At 41.4% G+C, this 20113-nt stretch overlaps 1 protein-coding gene across 1 annotated transcript in view; it reads left to right on the top strand.

Moving 5' to 3' along the window:
• Positions 1-20113, top strand: part of LOC105468074 (family with sequence similarity 117 member B) — a 139811-nt gene that overhangs the window by 26076 nt on the left and 93622 nt on the right. The window lies entirely within an intron of this gene.

The following is a 20113-nucleotide window of genomic DNA, read 5'->3' on the forward strand; positions in this document are numbered from 1 at the left end:
AACTGTAGGTGATTCCCACCCTGACTCCATCAACTTTTAATTTAAGATACATATTTGAAAGTCTGAGTATAGTATGAGAAATAATAAAACTGTAAAAATAGTAAAACAATTATAGTAAAACTGTTAACTGTTACTTACTGAGTACCTTCTGTATTCCAACTACAATGCTAAGTGTTTTGAATATGTAATTTAATTCTTAAACTACCTTTATAATGTAGGTATTATTACCATTTTAGCATTGATGTTAATTAACTTACTTGTGGTCAGATAGCTATTAAGTGGTGTAACGAGTGTATAAATCTGGGCCTTTTCAGACTCCAGAGTCGCTCTTCCACTTGCTGAGTCAGCTAACATTAAAAACATATTTTTAGGCCAGGCGCAGTGGCTCATGCCTGGAATCCTAGCTCTTTAGGAGGCTAAGGCAGGCAGATCACCTGAGGTCAGGAGTTCAAGACCAACCTGGCCAACATGGCAAAACCCCATCTCTCCTAAAAATACAAAAATTAGCCGGGCATGGTGGCGCATGCCTGTAATCCCAGCTACTTGGGAGGCTGAGGCAGGAGAATCTCTTGAACCCAGGAGGCGGAGGTTGCACTGTACTCTAGCCTGGCGATAGAGTGAGGCTCCATCTCAAAAGAAGAAGAAGAGAAATAAATGATAAATGTTTAAAATGATGGATATAATTACCCTGATTTGATTATTATACACAGTGTATTCATGCATTGAAACATCACACTCTCATCCTGTAAACATATGTGATTGTTAATTATAAATAAAAAATTAATAAATAACTTTTTAGCTTCAGAATAATGAAGCATTAGAAGCACTCTTTTTAAAATTATACATTCATAGTTTTATAACCTGCTCTTTCCACTTAAAATATTGGAAACAATTTCCATATCAATAAGTACATTTCTACAACTTTTTAATTGCTATGTAGTATTCCATTGCGTGGATGTTCCACATTTATTATTGGATAATCTTTTGCTGTTATAAACAGTGCGTAGAATGTTAATTTCCGTTTGGTACTAGGTTGAGTTCCATTGTGGTTTGAATGTGATTACAGAAATTGAACTTTTGAATTCTGACTGTGCACTTGTACTGAAGATATTATGTTATGTGACTCAGCTGTGGGTAACTCTATAGTTAGTGGGTTTTATTATAGTAAATAGTGTTATTGTGCTACATTTATATATAGAGAGTTTTACTAGTTTTTATTGAAAAGGCTGTATCTTTTTATTTAATGGCAAACATTACTTAATATGTTATAATCTCTGAAATAGTATGTGTTTTATATATTTAGTACTTTGTTAGATTAAATTCATTACGTCATTCACATTGGATATTCAGTCATGTTAAGCTTTTTTTTTTTTTTGAGATGGAGTCTCACTCTCGTTGCTCAGGCTGGAGTGCAGTGGTGTAATCTTGGCTCACTGCAACCTCTGCCTCCCGGGTTCAAGCAATTCTTCTGCCTCAGACTCCTGAGTAACTGGGATTACAGGCACCCGTGGCCACGCCTGGCTAAGTTTTGTATTTTTAGTGGAGACTGGGTTTCACTATGTTGGCCAGGCTGGTCTCAAACTCCTGACCTCAGGTGATTGCCTACCTCGGCCTCCCAAAGTGTTTGGATTACAGGCGTGAGCCACTGCGCCTGGCCCCATTAAGCTTTTTGTACACCAGATTTTGTTCAAAGGCTGCAGACCAAACCTTTAATTTTTGATAACTGTCTTGTAAAGTATACTGATACAAGGGCTATGAGGTTAAAATATGTGGATGACACAGTGCAAACTCATTATTACCAAAGAAAAGCATGTTGAACCACAGTTCCTATCAGTGAATCTAGAAAACTATTTTTATATGCAAATAATACATTCCAGTTCATTTATATACTTCTGTTCATTTTCACAAATAATAACTAATTATTCCATGATATCCCTCTTTAAGGTTGAGTGTCGTTAGCTCCTGATGATTTGAGTACATTTAATTAGATGTCTTTTCTGAAATTATATTTAACCGAAAGTATATATTGACTCTAGAAGTTTTAAACTGTTCTTTTCACTGCCATTAATGTATATGGTAGGAAAAATGATAACAATGTTTGAAAGAATTAGCTTGGTAACATAGTAGAACAGCCTGGAATGTCTGAGAACTGCTCAGTGATTTGTGTGGCTGATAGTGCTAGGTAGAAGACTTAGATTAGTCTCAGAATTTGCACGAGACGAGAATGAGGCAACTGAGGCATTGGCCCTGGATGCATGTTCTTGGTGTCTGCCAGAAAGCTCGGTAATTGAGATAAGTAGTAGTTAAAAAAAATGCTTTAAAATAAAAATGAATTTAACACAATTCAAAGAACTAATTATCAAAATTTTAAAGATAGGGTCCAACAGGACAAAGATTAAGAGCCATGCAAGTACATGATTGAGTCCTGTTTAAAATTTTAGTATTTTGTTATCATGCATGATTTACCTTGAATTATTTATCTATCTAGTAAGTTTTGCCCTCAGAACATATGCCTCATTTGCCTTACTGTAGTAGTTTTGGCTTCACTTATTATAAGAAGTCAGTCTGAAGGAATTACTTACGGGTTTCTCCGTGGGTCAGTGTATTAGTTTTCTATTGATATGTGGTAGATTGCCACAAATAAAGCAGCTTAAAGCAGTATCCGTTTATTATTTCACAGTTCTGTAGGTTGAAAATTGGGGCGGGGAGGGGGCTCCACTGTGTTTTCTGCACATGGTCTCAAAAACCAAAATTAAGATCAAGCTGGGTTTGGCTTTTATCTGGAGACTTTGGTGGGTAAGAAGGTGTGTCCAAACTCATTCATGGAGTTGGCAGGCAGAATGCAGTTCCTTGAGGTGGTAGGACTGAGATGACTGCATTGTTGTGGACTGTTAGCTTTAGGGGTCACTCTTAGCTCTGAGGCTGCTCTCATATCTTTTCCACATGACCCTCTCAATTTTCTTTTTTCTTTTTTTTGAGACAGAGTTTCGTATGCTGCCCAAGCTGGAGTGCAGGGGTGTGATCTAAGCTTACTGCAACCTCTGCCTCCTGGGCTCAAGTGACCCTCCCACCTTAGCCTCCCAAGTAGTTGGGACTACAGGCGTGTACCACCATACCTGGCTAATTTTTGTATTTTTGTAGAGACAGGGTCTCACTATGTTGCCCAGGCTGGTCTTGAACTTCTGGGCTCAAGTGATCCACCTGCCTTGGCCTCTCAAAGTGCTGGGAATTGGCCAACCCTCTCAATATTCAAAGCCAGCAATGGAATATCTCTTATATAGAATCTTTCTTACTTGCTCTTCTGCAGCCAGCCAAAGAAAACGTTCTATTTTTAAAGGGCACTTGTGATTAGATTGGGCCCTCCTGGATTATTTCCCCATTGATAACTCACTATTAACTGATTAGCAACCTTAATTTCATCTACAAAATCTCTCTTGGCACATGATATAATCATGGATGTGATATATTGTTATATTTTCAGTGCCGGGGATTAGGACAGGAAGAGTGCAGTGGTACAATCACGGCTCACTGCAACTTCTGCCTCCCAGGTTCAAGCGATTCTCCTGACTCGGCCTCCTGAGTAGCTGGGACTACAGGTGTGTGCCACCATGCCTGGCTAATTTTTGTATTTTTGGTAGAGATGGGGTTTCACCGTGTTGACCAGGCTAGTCTCGAACTCCTGACCTCAGGTGTTCTGCCCGCCTCGGCCTCCCAAAGTGCTGCTGGGATTACAGGTGTGAGCCATGGCACCTGGTAGGACAGGAAATCTTGGGAGACCATTTTAAAATTCTGCCTAGTGTAGTCAGCTAAGAAATTAATACAAACCATCTTACCCACTGATAGTGACTTATTGATATAAATATTACAAACACAAACAGCTATAAATATGTATTATGGCAGCATTTGTTATGACTAAAATTGACAGAAGAGAACATTCATTCTGCAATTTGTGTCTGCATAGTTTGCTTAAGTTGGGAATGGTATTGTTACAAAGCAAAACTTTTGATGATAGAGACTCTTGAGAAAATCTGATATAGTCAAAAGCAGATTGGGTCTTTATTGTAAACTTTACATTAAAAACAGTTGAAACAGAAGGAAGTTATTGTAGCAAAATAAACATGAAAATTGAAAAACATAGAAACAGTTTATGGTTTTCAGAAAACTAATTAAAAAAAGTTGACTCATTGAAGTTTGCATTGGGAAAATACTTTGGTAAAATGTTTATTGGTGTTACACGTTCACAAATGCACACACATATGTACCATATGTACAGTCATAATTCTAGGTGAGGATGGGAGACAGAAGGCTTGAAGAGTCAGAGAAGCTCAACCAGCCACATTTTTAAAAAAATTGTATCTGAGCATGTACTATGTATGTTTATATTTTGATACTGCTAGCTAGGCTTTCACTGGTGGGTGGGATGTGGGGGTATGTTACAGATAACTTTCACTTTCTACTGTATTCACTTCTCGTTTTTGATTATTTTAAAATAACATGTTTCATTTCTTTCTTTTCTTCTTCTTTTTTTTTTTTTTTTTTTTTTTTGAGACAATCTAGCTTTGCTGCCCAGGCTGGAGTGCAGTGGCATGATCTTGGCTCACTGCAACCTCCGCCTCCCTGGTTCAAGTGATTTTCCTGCCTCAGCCTCCTGAGTAGCTGGGACAGCTAATTTTTTGTAGTTTTAGTAGAGATGGGGTTTCACCATGTTAGCCAGGATGGTCTCGATCTCCTGACCTTGTGATCCACCTGCCTCAGCCTCCCAAAGTGCTGGGAGTACAGGCGTGAGCCACCGCGCCTGGCCAACATGTTTCATTTCTATAATAAAAATGCTGATCAAAAATCTGTGTTATAGCAGTGATTTAAAATAAAGTTAAATGCTTTTTAAAGAGTTTAAAAATAGAGTAAAAATGTCGTAAAAACTGGGACTTGCTCCAGGCCTCTATTGGAGCTACTTTAGTAAAATTTTTTTTTTGAGACGGAGTCCTGCTTTGTCGCCCAGGCTGGAATGCAGTGGTGTGATCTTGGCTCGCTGTACCCTCCGCCTCCCATGTTCAAGCAGTTCTCCTGCCTCACCCTCCCGAGTAGCTGAGACTACAGGCATGTGCCACCATACCTGGCTAAGTTTTGTATTTTTAATAGAGATGGGGTTTCACCGTGCTGGCTAGGCTGGTCTCGAATGCCTGACCTCAAGTGATGCACCCGCCTCGGCCTCCCAAAGTGGTGGGATTACCGGCATGAGCCACCACGCCCGGCGTAAGTATTTCTTTTTGAGGTAGCTTAAAGAAAAAAAGCTTCGTGTGTGTGTGTGTGTGTGTGTGTGTGTGTGTGTGTGTCTCTGTGTGTGTCTGCGCATGCGCACATGTGCTCTCTCTTTCCATACAAACAATATTGCTCTGTTCTTGAATCCAGTTATTACAATGAAGGTGATAATTATATCGAGAGGAATAACTGTGTCCTTATTCAGGAATAAGGTACTCCTGAATGGTACTGGTATTATGTTGTAGACCAATCTCAAGATAAACCTTAGCCATTTGGCCCCACTAGATAGTGTAGGGATCTAAACTAAACTAGATAACTTAAGTTGAATTACCTATTTCTACTCAAGTTGAAGTAGTATGCTGGCTATATTTATTTCTGCCAGGTTTCAGTCTTTGGAAGCCTTTGGGATATTGACAGATGAGGGGATAATTGATAAGTAGTGAAGTGGGCAGCTAGCATGGCTGAACCACGGAAAAGACTAGTGGACTGAGGTTATAGGGTGATAATAGTGAGGATAGTAGCAGAGTAGTATTAGAAGTAAAATCACTGTTCCCAGGCACGATGGCTTATGTCTGTAATTCTGGCACTTTGGGAAGCTGAGATGGGGAGATTGCTTGAGGCCAGGAGTTTGCCTAGGCAACACAGTAAGCCTCCATCTTTTTAAAAATATATATATTATAAATATAAATATATAATGTATATTTATATATTTTTATATAAAACATATAAAGATATAAAATATGTAAATATTAAATGCAGTGGCATGCATCTGTAGTCCTAGCTACTTGGGAGGCTGAGGTGGGAGGATGGCTTGAGCCCTGGAGTTAGAAGGTACAGTGAACTCTGATCTGGGCGTAGTGGCGGGTGCCTGTAATCCCAGCTGCTTGGGAGGCTGAGGCAGGAGAATCGTGTGAACCTGAGAAGCGGAGGTTGCAGTGAGCTGAGATTATGCCACTGCACTCCAGCCTGTGTGACAGAGCAAGACTCTCTCTCAAAAAAAAAAAAAAAAAAAAAAGGGAAAAAGAAGGTACAGTGAACTCTGATCATGCCACTGCACTCTAGCCTGGGCTACAGAGTGAGATCTTGTTCCTAATAAATAAAAGAACATTTTCTAAAGTATGGTATAGGATGGTAGATTTTGGGTCAAGTTGTCTTTATTTTCTGTATCAGCAAAGAAGGGGAAAGTAAAGGAAGTAATATTTGAATGCATATCTCATGCAGTAAATATATGCCTCTAAGGCTGTGTTTATTTCCATTTCATAAATGAGAATACTCAGTCCAAGAGAACTGAGTAATTTTATGTTTCAGAGAATTCCTAAATGTGGGATTTCAACTCATGTCCGCTTAATTTTAGGGACCGTGTTTTTAAAATCTTCTCACAGTGTTATATATAATATAATTTAGTCAGCATTAAACCTATTATGAATAGGTATCCTACCAAGCTGGATAATTTGAAAGAACACCAAAATAAGGAATAATATATACCAAAAGTTCCTTCCTTCTTGCAGAAGGGTTCAGACAGTTTCTGGTTGAAGCAGAGAATAAATACATTGATAAATCAGTGGACAGAGTGATCTGGAATAATTAGTAGAAATTGGTTGTAAAATGGTGTTAGGGACAGATTTTTTTTAGTCTTTCAAACCCACATCTTGATTTGGTAAATACAAAAATCATGCTATGATATTGGAGATTTCACAATAAGTACTTCAAAAACAAAGCAGCAGTGATTCTAGGAAGAAAAAACTTAATCTTTAAAACATAGATATTTTTCTGTACCAGTCATGTGGTATCAGTGTGAGTGGGACTACTTATTTATCACCAGGCTTTTCAGTCCCAAATAGTATGCAAATCTGTGAATTGTTGTGTTTTAATTACCTGAGTGCAATAAAAAAGATTAGCTTTGTAAAATAAAGAGAGGATAAAGTTTGCTTATTTTCGGGAGTGAATCAGAAGATGTTCTTCCTCCTCAAATTTTCTAGATTGTTTTTTTGGAAGTTACTCTGTTAACTGAATCAAATTTGAATGATAAAAACTATCATTTGAGATGTTTTAGCCGACATGGAACATAACTAAGGAAAAATGTTTTCACATTGTTTCATGTGGGATTTTCAGGCATGTCATTATGAAAGTATTTCCTTAAATCATCTTTCAGAACAAAAATACTGGATGAGTATTGCTTTTTTCCCCCCCCTTATCCTTGAGTGCTTTATTGGGTCAAAGATGAAGAAATATTAAAGCACTAATTTGCTTTATCTGATTTGTTGGATTTTTTTCTTTGTTTGCTTGAAGTATTTTCTAGACTCTTTTTTTTTTTTTTTTTTTTTTTTGAGACGGAGTCTTGCTCTGCCGCCCAGGCTGGAGTACAGTGGCCGGATCTCAGCTCACTGCAAGCTCCGCCTCCCGGGTTCACGCCATTCTCCTGCCTCAGCCTCCCGAGTAGCTGGGACTGCAGGCGCCCACCAGCTCGCCCGGCTAGTTTTTTGTATTTTTTTAGTAGAGACGGGGTTTCACCGTGTTAGCCAGGATGGTCTCGATCTCCTGACCTCGTGATCCGCCCGTCTCGGCCTCCCAAAGTGCTGGGATTACAGGCTTGAGCCACCGCGCCCGGCGTATTTTCTAGACTCTTGATTGCAAATGACAACTCAGCTTAAAAAGCAGAAGGACAGTAGAACTGAAGAAATAGCCACGAACATGGATAGATGTGGCCACAAAGATTAAGTACTTTCAGGACATTCTCTTAATTTATTAATCTTTCATATGGGTCTGTTTGTTAGCTTCATTCTCATGTACTGTCTAAATAAATCTTTATTGAGTACCTGGCTGTTTAGTTGCTGGGGAAACAAGTGATGAAATAAGACATACCAATTTGTTCTAAAGGCTTAATGGGCAAAAATGAAAAAAGGAATAAGATACATCAAGCTTCTGTCCTCAGGAACATTCTTTTTTCTTTTCTTTTTTGAAATGGAGTCTAGCTTGTCACCCACTCTAGAGTTCAGTGGCACAATCTCGACTCACTGCAACCCTCTGCCTCCTGGGTTCATGTGATTTTCAGGCCTCAGCCTCCTGAGTAGCTGGGATTACAGGCGCCTGCCACCATGTCCAGCTAATTTTTGTATTTTTAGAAACAGGGTTTCACGAAACATGTTGACCAGGCTGGTCTTGAACTCCTGATGACAAGTGATCCTCCTGCCTCAGCCTCGTAAAGTACTGGGATGAACCACTGCCCCCAGCCAAGGAGCATACTTTCTAGTGTAGAGACTTTGTCTACATAGCAGGGAACAGGGCCACAGACCATTCAAGATTCATATTTCCATCTGCAAGACCCACAAGGCAAGAGGGCTTCTTCTCCACCAACTCCAGCTAGAAAAATGAAAGCGAAGGATTATGTTTCATTCTGTGCCCATTTCAGAGTCAGTTACTGCACCCAGAAGAATGAAGTATTGTTATTAACTGAGGCTGGTCATGTACTCACCCTGTTAGGGACTAGCATCTGTTACCAAAAGACAGGAAGGCCTGGGGGAAGTGAGTATACTGGGCAGGCAAAAATAGTGCTAGCATGGTGTTTGCATTTTGAAGTTTAATTCCTTGTATTTAAAGCTGCAAATAAATTTGCCAAATATGCAAAGCTTTACTAATTTTGAACGCTTGAAAGTGTTGATCTTACTCCTTATTTCTAAATCTAAAGTAATTGTGATCTTCAGTTTGATATCCAAAGAGCCAGACAAATAGCTTAATGATTTAAATATATTGTTCCCAATAATTTACTGTATTGACAGGAAGGTTGGTTTTGTAGATCATAAACACCGTTTTAGATTAATGCTACATGATGTTTTAATTTGGGTTCCACCAAAAGAAGACGCTGAGACAAGGATATTTTTGGTTCCAAATAGTTCATTTAAGGATGTTGAAGAAGTAGGAAAGAGACAGGGAAGGGACAAAAGTTAATAAGGGTGCTTTAATAAATAGTATACCACATTGGGCAACTGGTCATCAGTCTCGCTGAGCTCCCTCTGCCAGATTATATAGAGAATATGCCTCTGGATTGTCCCATTGAGGGATAAGACATTTACTACCTCTTGCCCTTCACTGGTTGAGGTTTCTGGGAGTAAGGCCCCGGTTCTCTTGCTTGTCCTGCTGCCAAGCTGAGTGTGCTCCTTCAGGTAGAGAAAACTCTGGCAGAGATGCTGAGAAATTGTCTGGAGAACTGTTCATAGAAACTGCAGGTGCTCTCCACACTGGCTGTGAATGGAAATGGGTGGGACATTGATAGATTCAGCTATAAATGGTGAAATATATGGTATATTATCAAAATAGGTACATTTTTCTTTTGATTTTCATTAAAATTCCCATATATTGGTAGAGTAGTGTAAGTGCCTACCCTAGCCATGCCCCTCCCATGCTGGTTCAGTTTATTTGCTTTGCATTAGGGTGGTTACCACTGCCTGCTGCAGCAAATCCCAGAAATGGTTGTGACTTAACAGAGGTTTATGATGTTCAATATAGGTTGGGTGGCTCTCTGGCAGAGCTCTCTTCCAATCTGTGACTCAGAGACCCAAGCTGAAACTCCACAATCTGAGAGTTTTTTTCTGTTCAGCCATGTGGATGGGAAAAATCATGGAGAAAGTACATCAGCTTTAGATGTGTTAGTTACTTCATTCATAACCCATGGCCAGACCAGTTGCTTGGCTCTGACCTAACTGGAAGGGAACCTGGGAATTGTGTTTTTTTTTTTTTTTTTTTTAATTACACTTTAAGTTCTAGGGTACATGTGCACAACATGCAGGTTTGTTACATATGTATACATGTGCCATGTTCGTGTGCTGCACCCATTAACTCATCATTTACATTAGGTATTTCTCCTAGTGCTATCCCTCCCCCCTCTCCCCACCCCATGGCAGGCCCCGGTGTGTGATGTTCCCACCCTGTGTCCAGGTGATCTCATTGTTCAGTTCCCACCTATGAGTGAGAACATGCAGTGTTTGGTTTTCTGTCCTTGAGATAGTTTGCTCAGAATGTTGGTTTCCAGCTTCATCTGTGTCCCTACAAAGGATGTGAACTCATCCTTTTTTTGTGGCTGCATAGTATTCCATGGTGTATTTTATGTGCCACATTTTCTTAATCCGGGAACCTGGGAATTATAAGGAAGCATGGTCTCTGACCCATTTGACCCTGAAGAATTTTCGCTTAGCTGTCAAACTTTCATTAATTTTAATAGGGTCTTCAAGACCTGTAAAAATCACATTTCTTCTTTTTTATTTACATGTTGAGCATATAATTAATTACTATTTCCGCCCCCCCGCACCCTCCCCCCACCTTTTTTTTTTTTGAGATGGAGTCTTGCTCTGTTGCCCAGGCTGGAGTGCAGTGGCACGATCCTGGCTCACTGCAACCTCCACCTCCTGGGTTCAAGCGATTCTCCCACTTCAACCTCCCTATTCGCTGGGATTACAGGTGTGCACCACCACGCCTGGCTAATTTTTGTATTTTTAGTAGAGATGGGGTTTCACCATATTGGCCAGGGCTGGTCTTGAACTCCTGATCTCAAGTGATCCACCCGCCTTAGCCTCCCAAAGTGCTGGGATTACAGGTGTGAGCCACCCGCACCTGGTACTATTTTCTTTTTTTGCTTTTAACTCACTATTTCCTTTTACAAACAGTAAAAATTAAGGGAAGTCATTTAGTTTTTCACAAAATTGAAATTTGATATCTTCATTAATTTGGCATCTAACAAAGAAATGCAGTGGAATTTTCTTAATTTCCTTTTTAAAGTTTTGACAGCACTTGGTATCTACGTATATCATAATTTAGTAAATGTTTATTGAATGTATAAGATGGGAGGTGACAGACTGGGTGTGGTGGCTCACCCCTGTAATCCTAGCACTTTGGGAAGCTGAGATGGGAGGATTGCTTGAGACCAGGAGTTCGTGACCAGCCTGGGAAACATCATGGCGAGACCTTGTCTCTACAAAAAATAAAAAAATAGCCAGGCAAGGTGACATGGTGGCATGCACCTGTAGTTGCAGCTACTCTGGAGGAGGTGGAGGCAGGAGGATTGCTTGAACCTGGAAGGTCGAGACTACGGTGAACTGCATTCATGCCACTGCACTCTAGACTGGGTGACAGACTGAGACCTCATTTCTTTTAAAAAACAAAACAGTCTTAAAATACCTTTTAAAATACGAGACTTAAGTTCTCTTCACTTTCCGTATTTTGCTCCTTTATTGTCACTCTTTGAAAACTGGTGTTAACATATTTTTGGTTGCAAGTGGGTCTGTTGCAGTGTTTTTTTTTTAATTGTTTGCAAAAGAAATGAAAGATTACAACGGGAGTCCAGAAGGGAGCTATGGCGTATTTACAAACTGAGGCAGTGTGAACTTTGGTTGTAGCTGGCTGATTTCGTGTATGCTAGAGGGCTAAATCCTTAATTCACCATTAAGTATTTCCTCTTACTATTTGCTTTGGACTAAAGTTGCTAGTTCCTGCTCTAGAGTGATGAATTAAAGGCAAGCCATTCCTTCTACCCTATTTTTTTTTTTTTTTTCTTAGACAAAGTCTCGTTGTGTCGTCCAGGCTGGAGTGCAATGGTACGATCTCGGCTCACTGCAATCTCTGCCTCCTGGGTTCAAGCCATTCTCCTGCCTCAGCCTCCCGAGTAGCTGGGATTACAGTTGCCCGCCCCTACACCTGGCTACTTTTTGTATTTTTGGTAGAGACAGGGTTTCACAATATTGGTCAGGCTGGTCTCGAACTCCTGACCTCAGGTGATCCACCCGCCTTGGCCTTCCAAAGTGTTGGGATTACAGGCGTGAGCCACTGTGCCCGGCCTATCCTATTTCATATGGATTTTACTTTATTTCTTTCTCTCTTCATAAGGAGCCTTCTTGAAAAGGTTATGTCTAACTTCTTCCTGTGTGTGCTTCAGAATATCCAGTGTGACTTTTGCCTGATGACTTTATTGAAATGGCTCTTGAACGAGGTTGCAGTGTCTTCTACATGATAGGAGTTTTGTATATATTTTTGATTTAATCCGCCTAGCAATCTAGTGAGGCAGCTTCTTTTCAGACTTCTCTTTATTTGCAGGTACCTGAAATGTTCCTCCTGGTGCCACCCCCCAAACCCTGAAATGTTACTGTTTCCTAGGGTTCCATACAGTACTTACTTCTTCTGCTTCATTAGCTGCTATCCATGGCTTTAACCTGTCTATACTTGATTACTTCTAAATTTCTCCTTCTGGTACAAAACTCCAGACACACTCTTAAATCCATGCTAATGTATAAAATTGTCTATCAAGTCTCAATTTGATATCATATAGCTATATCAAACTCAGTGGGTTTGAAACTGAGCTAATTATCTCCTAGTTGCCTAAGCCTGAAACTTGGGGGACACATAATAATGCTAGGTACTGTTTACTGTGTCTGGGCTCTGTACATTTATGTTTTCACTTAATCCTCATAACAACACTGTTATCGGAACAATTAAGGAACTTAACCAGTTGGTAATAAAACTTAGTATAAGTGATGAGGTTGAATTTGAGCCAGGTCTGGATGGTTTTCAATTCCATACTTTATCTACTCTGCTGCACTTCTGTTCCCCTTCCCTTCAATATGGACATAGCACAGAGGCACAGAGAAATACCCCTAGGAGGACCTGGTACTACCAACCTCCTGAGTTGCTGTAAAACATTTCATGTTGCATGATTCTGGTTGCTTTGCTCACTTAGTTTACTACAATAGCTACTTAACAGATCTTCCTGACCCAGTTTCTTCTCCATCCATAGTGCTGTCCAACAATTTCTTCTAAAATACAAGTCTAATTATGTCATTTCCCTTACCGCCTTTAGGATAAAAACCAAAATCCTTGGCTTAGCATCTAGGACCTTCTCTGGCCAATTCATGGTCATGTTACACGGTCTTTTTCTTTCAATCATCATAAGATACATGGAGTTTCTAGAACTATAATTCACTATTTTGCTTTTGTTTTTGTGGCATACTCTTTCTTCCTTCATCACTTTCAAGTTCTCATTTTTACAAGTTGGGGCCGGATGCAGTGGCTCCCACTTGTAATCCCAGCCCTTTGTGGGGCTCAGGCAGGAGGATTGCTTGAGACCAGGAGTTCAAGACCAGCCTAGTCACATAGTGAGACCCCATCTCTACAAAAAATTTAAAAATTAGCCCAGGCATAGTGGCACATGCCTGTAGTCTCGGCTACTCAAGAGGCTGAGGTGGGAGGGTTGCCGGAGTGCAGAAGGTCAAGGTCATAATGAGTGCCACTATACCCCAGCCTGGGCAACAGAGTAAGACCCTGTCTCTTAAAAAAGCAACAACAAAAAAGCCTGAGCAACAGGTGATTCTCTGTCTCTACAAAAATTACAAAAATTAGCCAGGTGTGGTGTGCACCTGTGGTCCCAGCTACTTGGGAGGCTGAGGAGGGAGGATCACTTAAGCCCAGGAGGCAGAGATTGCTGTGAACCAAGATTGTGCCACCGCACTACCGCCTGGGCAACAGAGTGAGACCCTGTCTCAAAAAAAAAGCCAAGTGCTACCTCTCTCAGAAAACCTCTGCTTGCTCTTCTAGGCATTTCCTCTCTTCTTTAGTACCCCTTATTTGTGGTGTTTAGCACCTTGGTCATACCTCTAGTGGTAGGCAACCTCTGAGATGGCTCCCAGTTGTTCCCACCTTCTTGTGTTCATGCCCTGTGTAATACCCTCCTTTTTGTGTATGAGCAGGACCTAGTGACTCAATTCTAACAAAAGAATACAGCAGGCTTGGCGTGGCAGCTCACCCCTGTAATCCTAGCATTTTGGGAGGCCGAGTTTGAGACCAGCCTGGCCAACATGGTGAAACCCCGTCTCTACTAAAAATAGAAGAATTAGCTGGGAGTGGTGGCATGTGCCCGTAATCCCAGCTACTGGGGAGGCTGAGGCAGGAGAATAGTTTGAACCTGGGAGGCAGAGGTTGCAGGGAACCAAGATTGCGCCACTGCATTCCAGCCTGGGGGACAGAGCAAGACTCTGTCTCAAAAAAAAAAAAAAAAAAAAAGAATATAGCAAAAGTGATGGGATGTCACTTCTGAGATTAGGTTACTGAAAGATTGTCACTTATGTATTACTCTTCCCTTCGTACTTGCTTGTTCTGAGTCCATGTTCTCTTGGGGAAGCAACTTGCTATGTTTATATAGTCTTCTGGAGAGACCCATGTAGCAAGAAACTAGTGTCTGTGGCCAGCAACAGTCAGCACGGGACTGAGGTTTGCCAGTAGCCATATGACTGAACTTGGAAGAAAATCCATTGTAGCCTTGGTAACTGCAGTCCCAGCTGATACCTTGTGATAGACCCTGAGCCAGAGGCATCCAGCTGCATCATACCTGGATTTCTGACACCGAGAATCTATGAGATAATTAATATTCTTTTTTTTTTGAGATGGAGTTTCGCTCTTGCTGCCCAGGCTGGAGTACAGTGGTGCTCTCTCAGCTCACCACAACCTCTGCCTCCCAGGTTCAAGCGATTCTCCTGCCTCAGCCTCCTGGGTAGCTGGGATTACAGGCATGCGCCACCACACCTGGCTAATTTTTGTATTTTTAGTAGAGACGGGGTTTCACCATGTTGGTCAGGCTGGTCTCGAACTCCTGACCTCATGATCCACCCACCTCGGCCTCCCAAAGTGCTGGGATTACAGGTGTGAGCCACCGCACCTGGCCAAATGTTCACTGTTTTAAGTCACTAAGTTTTGGGGTAATTTTTTTGTAACAGTAGTTAACTAATAATTTTGATGCCTGCAAGAGGGGTGCTGCCACAGCAAATATGTAGAAATGCGGAAGAAGCCTTAGAAGTGGCTGGAGGTTGGAAAAATTTTGTCAGTCATGATAGAGAAATTCCCTTGAACAGACTATTGGCATAAATCTGGACTTTGAGGAAGCTGGGGTTAAGGACTTAAAAGGTGATGAGAAGCATATTGTTGAAAAGTGGAGGAAGGAGAATTCTTGTTATGTAGAGGCAGAAAGCTTAGAAGCACTCTTGCCATTAATAGCGTGGAAAATAGGAAGCTTGGTTGACAAACTGGGTGTTACTAAACCAAAGAGATTTCTTCTTTTTTTTTTTCTTTCTTTTGAGACAGTCTCACTCTATCACCAGGCTGGAGCGCAGTGGCACGATCTCGGTTCAGTGCAACCTCCACCTCCGTTTAAGTGATTCTCCTGCCTCAGCCTCCCGAGTAGCTGGGATTACAGGCATGCGCCACCATTCCCAGCTAATTTTTGTATTTTTAGTAGAGACGGGGTTTCACCATATTGGCCAGGATGGTCTCGATCTCCTGACCGCGTGATCCGCCTGCCTCGGCCTCCCAAAGTGCTGGGATTACATCGTGAGCCACCACATCTGTCCCCAAAGAGATTTCTAAGCAAAGTATGAAAGCTGCCCCTGAATTTCTTCTTGCTGCTTATTGTAAAATGCAAGAGGTGCCCTGTGAGTTTTCCTGTAATAGTATGGACATACCACTCTTACAGTATTTATCATACTGTGTTATATATACTTGTTTGTATTTCTTGCTAGGCTATGAATTCTGTGAGAGGCCTTCTAACGTGTAGTGGTTTAGATCTTGCTCAGATTCTAATTTTAAAGAGATTTACACTCAAGCCTTGGCTCTGTCTCTTACAAACTAAGTGACAAGTTACTTAAGTTTTCCATGTCTCACTTTCTTCATCTGGAGGGTAGGATTAATGATAGTAGAATATAAACTCCTAAAGTGTCTGTATTTTTACTTGTGTGCTCACTACTAACACCTAGAAGAGTCTGGAGTCATAATAGGGCTTAATAAATATTTATTGAATTAACAAATTGAGTAATTTCTGCCTCAGAGTGTTGTTACGAGGTTTAAATTAGGTAATGCATAGAAGCAGTTTGCTCAGTGCCTAACAAGTATGAATTGCTCAATGTTTGTTGTGTTTAGCGGTTTTTCTCATTATTCATCTAGTCCTTGATGCATGGAAAACTGTTTCGTGAATAAAACAACTCACAGAGCAAAAGAGTTGTTTGTAGTTCTAGATGATACATCAGGAGTCAGTTTACTTTAAAGTATGATATAATTAATATGATATATATTATAATCATTGTATCATATGATTATCATATTGATACAGCTCCGATGAGTAGAGGAACACCAGGGTCCTTAGTCTCGCACCGAATTGGATAAAATGACAGAGATACACGTGGAGTAGTTTTAAGGAGCAAAGAGTTTAATAGGCAAGAGAGAAGGAAGAAGCTCCCTCATACGGAGACAGAGGGAGTGGGCTCCTAAGCCAAGAGAGGAAACCCTGTGTGCGGTGGAAAAGTGGCTGCTTACATGAGGAGGCTGGTGGAGGTGGTGTTTGATTTGCATAGGTCTCAGGGGATTGGTTTGACCAGGCATATCATTCACATAGCCTGTGATAAAACTGGCCCTCCCACCCTAGCCTTTTAATACGCAAATGCAGGGCGCTATGATGTTCTACATACATGGGGATATGTGGGGGCAGCCACGTTGCCGGGTACATGTTGGGGCAAGGAAGAAGACAGTGAGAATCGCCATATTTGAGTGAACCCAGTTTTTTTTTTTTTTTTGAGACGGAGTTTCCTCTTGTTGCCCAGGCTGGAGTGCAGTGGCTAGAGTGCAGTGGTGAGATCTCGGCTCACTGCAACCTTCACCTCCTGGCTTCAAGCAATCTTACTGCGTCAGCCTCCTGAGTAGCTGGGATTACAGGCATGCGCCACCACACCTGGCTAATTTTGTACTTTTTTAGTAGTGACGGGGTTTCTCCACGTTGGCCAGGCTGGTCTTGAACTCCCGACCTCGGGTGATCTGTCCGCCTCTGCCTCCCACAATGTTGAGATTAGACACCTGAGCTCCTGCACCCGGGCAAGGGTGGACCCAGTTTCTAATGGCCAGCATTTGCATATCAAAGTTTGCTGGCCCAGCTCTAAGAGCCGGGGCTTTCCCGCTATAGACAAGAAACATTTCTGGAGCTGCTTTAAAAGAAACAAAAACTTCCCAAGGACTCCTTTTCCTCTCTATCTGCCTAAAATAATTTCTTAATAACTCCTGTAACAATATCATAATGATATGATATATTAATACTTGGACGTGAAGAGACTTCTATTTCTGACCATGATGGAGAAATAGTCCCTTCTATGGTAAACAGTGAGAAAATTGGACAAAAGATGTAATCAAAGAACTATTTTTTTTTGTTTGTTTGAGACGGAGTCTCGCTCTGCCGCCCAGGCTGGAGTGCAGTGGCCGGATCTCAGCTCACTGCAAGCTCCGCCTCCCGGGTTCACGCCATTCTCCTGCCTCAGCCTCCCAAGTAGCTGGGACTACAGGCGCCCGCCACCTCGCCCGGCTAGTTTTTTGTATTTTTTAGTAGAGATGGGGTTTCACCGTGTTAGCCAGGATGGTCTCGATCTCCTGACCTTGTGATCCGCCCGTCTCGGCCTCCCAAAGTGCTGGGATTACAGGCTTGAGCCACCGCGCCCGGCCAGAACTATTTTTTAGATATTAGGTTACAGGTATTGTGGGAAAATTATTTTTGAGAAAACGGAAACATAGTAAGGTGCGCACTATGATTGCCTTAGATTTCTGCCAGAAGACGCATTTTAGATCACACTGTAGGCAGGAGGAATCTCAGGGTGTGATGCCTTGTTGATTCAGTGAGATAGGGATTGGAATTCACAGAGGTTGCAGTGGCTGGAAAAAGCTGGACAAAGTGTCAGAGAAGAGGGAACTGTATAGAAAAAGAGCTCTAGAAATCCGAATAGGTGTTTTCTTTAGCTTTTCCTGAAGGAATATATAGAATGTGTGTACAGTGAAACTCCGTTAGGCCGGACAAGGAATGACTGAGGAGCTCTAAGATAAGTAATTCCCAGAGTTAGGGAGTTGTAAAGCACTTACCAGAGTGCTGAGTTGTTTTTGATCCCCCTAGTATGTTCAGTAGAGCCCAAAAGGGCCATGCCTTAAAAGTGGGGCTAAATTACGGCTGGGCGAGGTGGCTCACGCCTGTAATCCCAGCACTTTGGGAGGCCGAAGTGGGCGGATCACGAGGTCAGGAGATCGAGACCATCCTGGCTAACACGGTGAAACCCCGTCTCTACTAAAAATACAAAAAAATTAGCCGGGTGTGGGTGGCGGGCACCTGTAGTCCCAGTTACTGGGGAGGCTGAGGCAGGACAATGGTGTGAACCTGGGAGATGGAGCTTGCAGTGAGCCGAGATCGCGCCACTACACTCCATCCTGGGAAGCAGAGTGAGACTCCATTTCAAAAAAAAAAGAAACTTGGTGCTTCCTTAGCTGGACTGACAAGTCTGCAGCCAGAACCAGAACCAGGAAGTGGCCACAGTGTCTGCTGAAGTTCCTGACTGTTCCTCAAAGGTGAGGCTGTACCCAGCAATCCCACTACTAGGTGTATATCCAAAGGAGAGGAGATGAGCATGTTAAGGAGATACTTGCACCCCTACGTTTATTGCTGCACTCTTCACAATAGCCAAGATACAGAATCAACATAAATGTCCATCAGTAGATGAGTAGATAAAAAAAATGTGGTATATATACATAATGGAATACTACTTAGCCATAAAAAGAATGAAATTCTGTGTTTTACAACAACGTCAATGATCCTGGTAGGACTAAAATTAAGTGAAATAAGCCAGGCATAGAAAAATAAATAACACATTTTTACTCATGGGAAAGCGAAAAACGTTGATCTCATGAAAATAGAGAATAGAATAGTAGTTACTAGAGGCAGGGAAGGGTAGGGGGTTGGTGGGGGTGCGTAGGGAGAGGTTGGTTAAAGACTACTAAAGTACAGCTAGATGGAAGGAATAAGTTCTAGTATTCTATAGCACTATAGGCGACTGTAACAACAACTTTTATTTTCAAATAACTGTAAGAGTGGAGTTTTAAAAAAAATTTTATTATTATTATTATTATTATTATTTTTTAGACAGAGTCTTGCTCTTGTCGCCCAGGCTGGAATGCAATGGCACGATGTCAGCTCACTGCAACCTCCTCCTCCTGGGTTCACGCCATTCTCCTGCCTCAGCCTCCGGAGTAGCTGGGACTACAGGTGTGTGGCATGTGCCTGTGGTCCCAGCTACTCAGGAGGCTGAGGCAGGAGAATGGCATGAACCCGGGAGGCGGAGCTTGCAGTGAGCTGAGATTGTGCCACTGCACTCCAGCCTAGGCGACAGAGCGAGACTCCCGTCTCAAAAAGAAAAAAAAAAAAAAGTGGGGCTAAGTTAGCCTAGAGTAAAGGCTACTCCAAGTCTGTCCAAACAAAAGCTTAAAACAAACTTTAAGGATCAAGTTGGTAAACAGGTTACTTAACTGACTTTCAGAACAAAGCACAAGAATCTTTCAAGAACGATAACAAAATCTTGATACTTAAAAACACAATACTGTCTAGCATCCAGTAAAAAATTACTGGAAGCAGGAAAATGTAAACTGTAATGAGAAAACTATAGCAGTGGAAACAGACTATGAAATAACAGATGATGTTATATGACAAAAATTTTTAAAACTGGCATTATAAATATGTTCAGTGTGCTCAGAGATGTAAAGGAAAACATGATTGTAATGAGAAAAATGAAATAAAAAGAACTGACCAAAATCTCTAAAATGAAATTTAACTGAAATGAAAAATTTACTGATCAAGATTAACAGCAGACAACAGCAGTTTCTTATCTGATGAAAAAGATCAGTGAAGTTGAAAACAGCAGTAGAAACCACACAAAAATTGAATGTAAGAGAAAGATTAAAAGAAACAGTGAAAAGAACCTTTGTGATCTGTGTGATAGCATGGGCGTGATTGTACTCTCAGAAGGAAGAAGGA

This window comes from Macaca nemestrina, chromosome 11 (genome assembly GCF_043159975.1).
Source record: "Macaca nemestrina isolate mMacNem1 chromosome 11, mMacNem.hap1, whole genome shotgun sequence".
Classification (NCBI taxonomy): domain Eukaryota; kingdom Metazoa; phylum Chordata; class Mammalia; order Primates; family Cercopithecidae; genus Macaca; species Macaca nemestrina.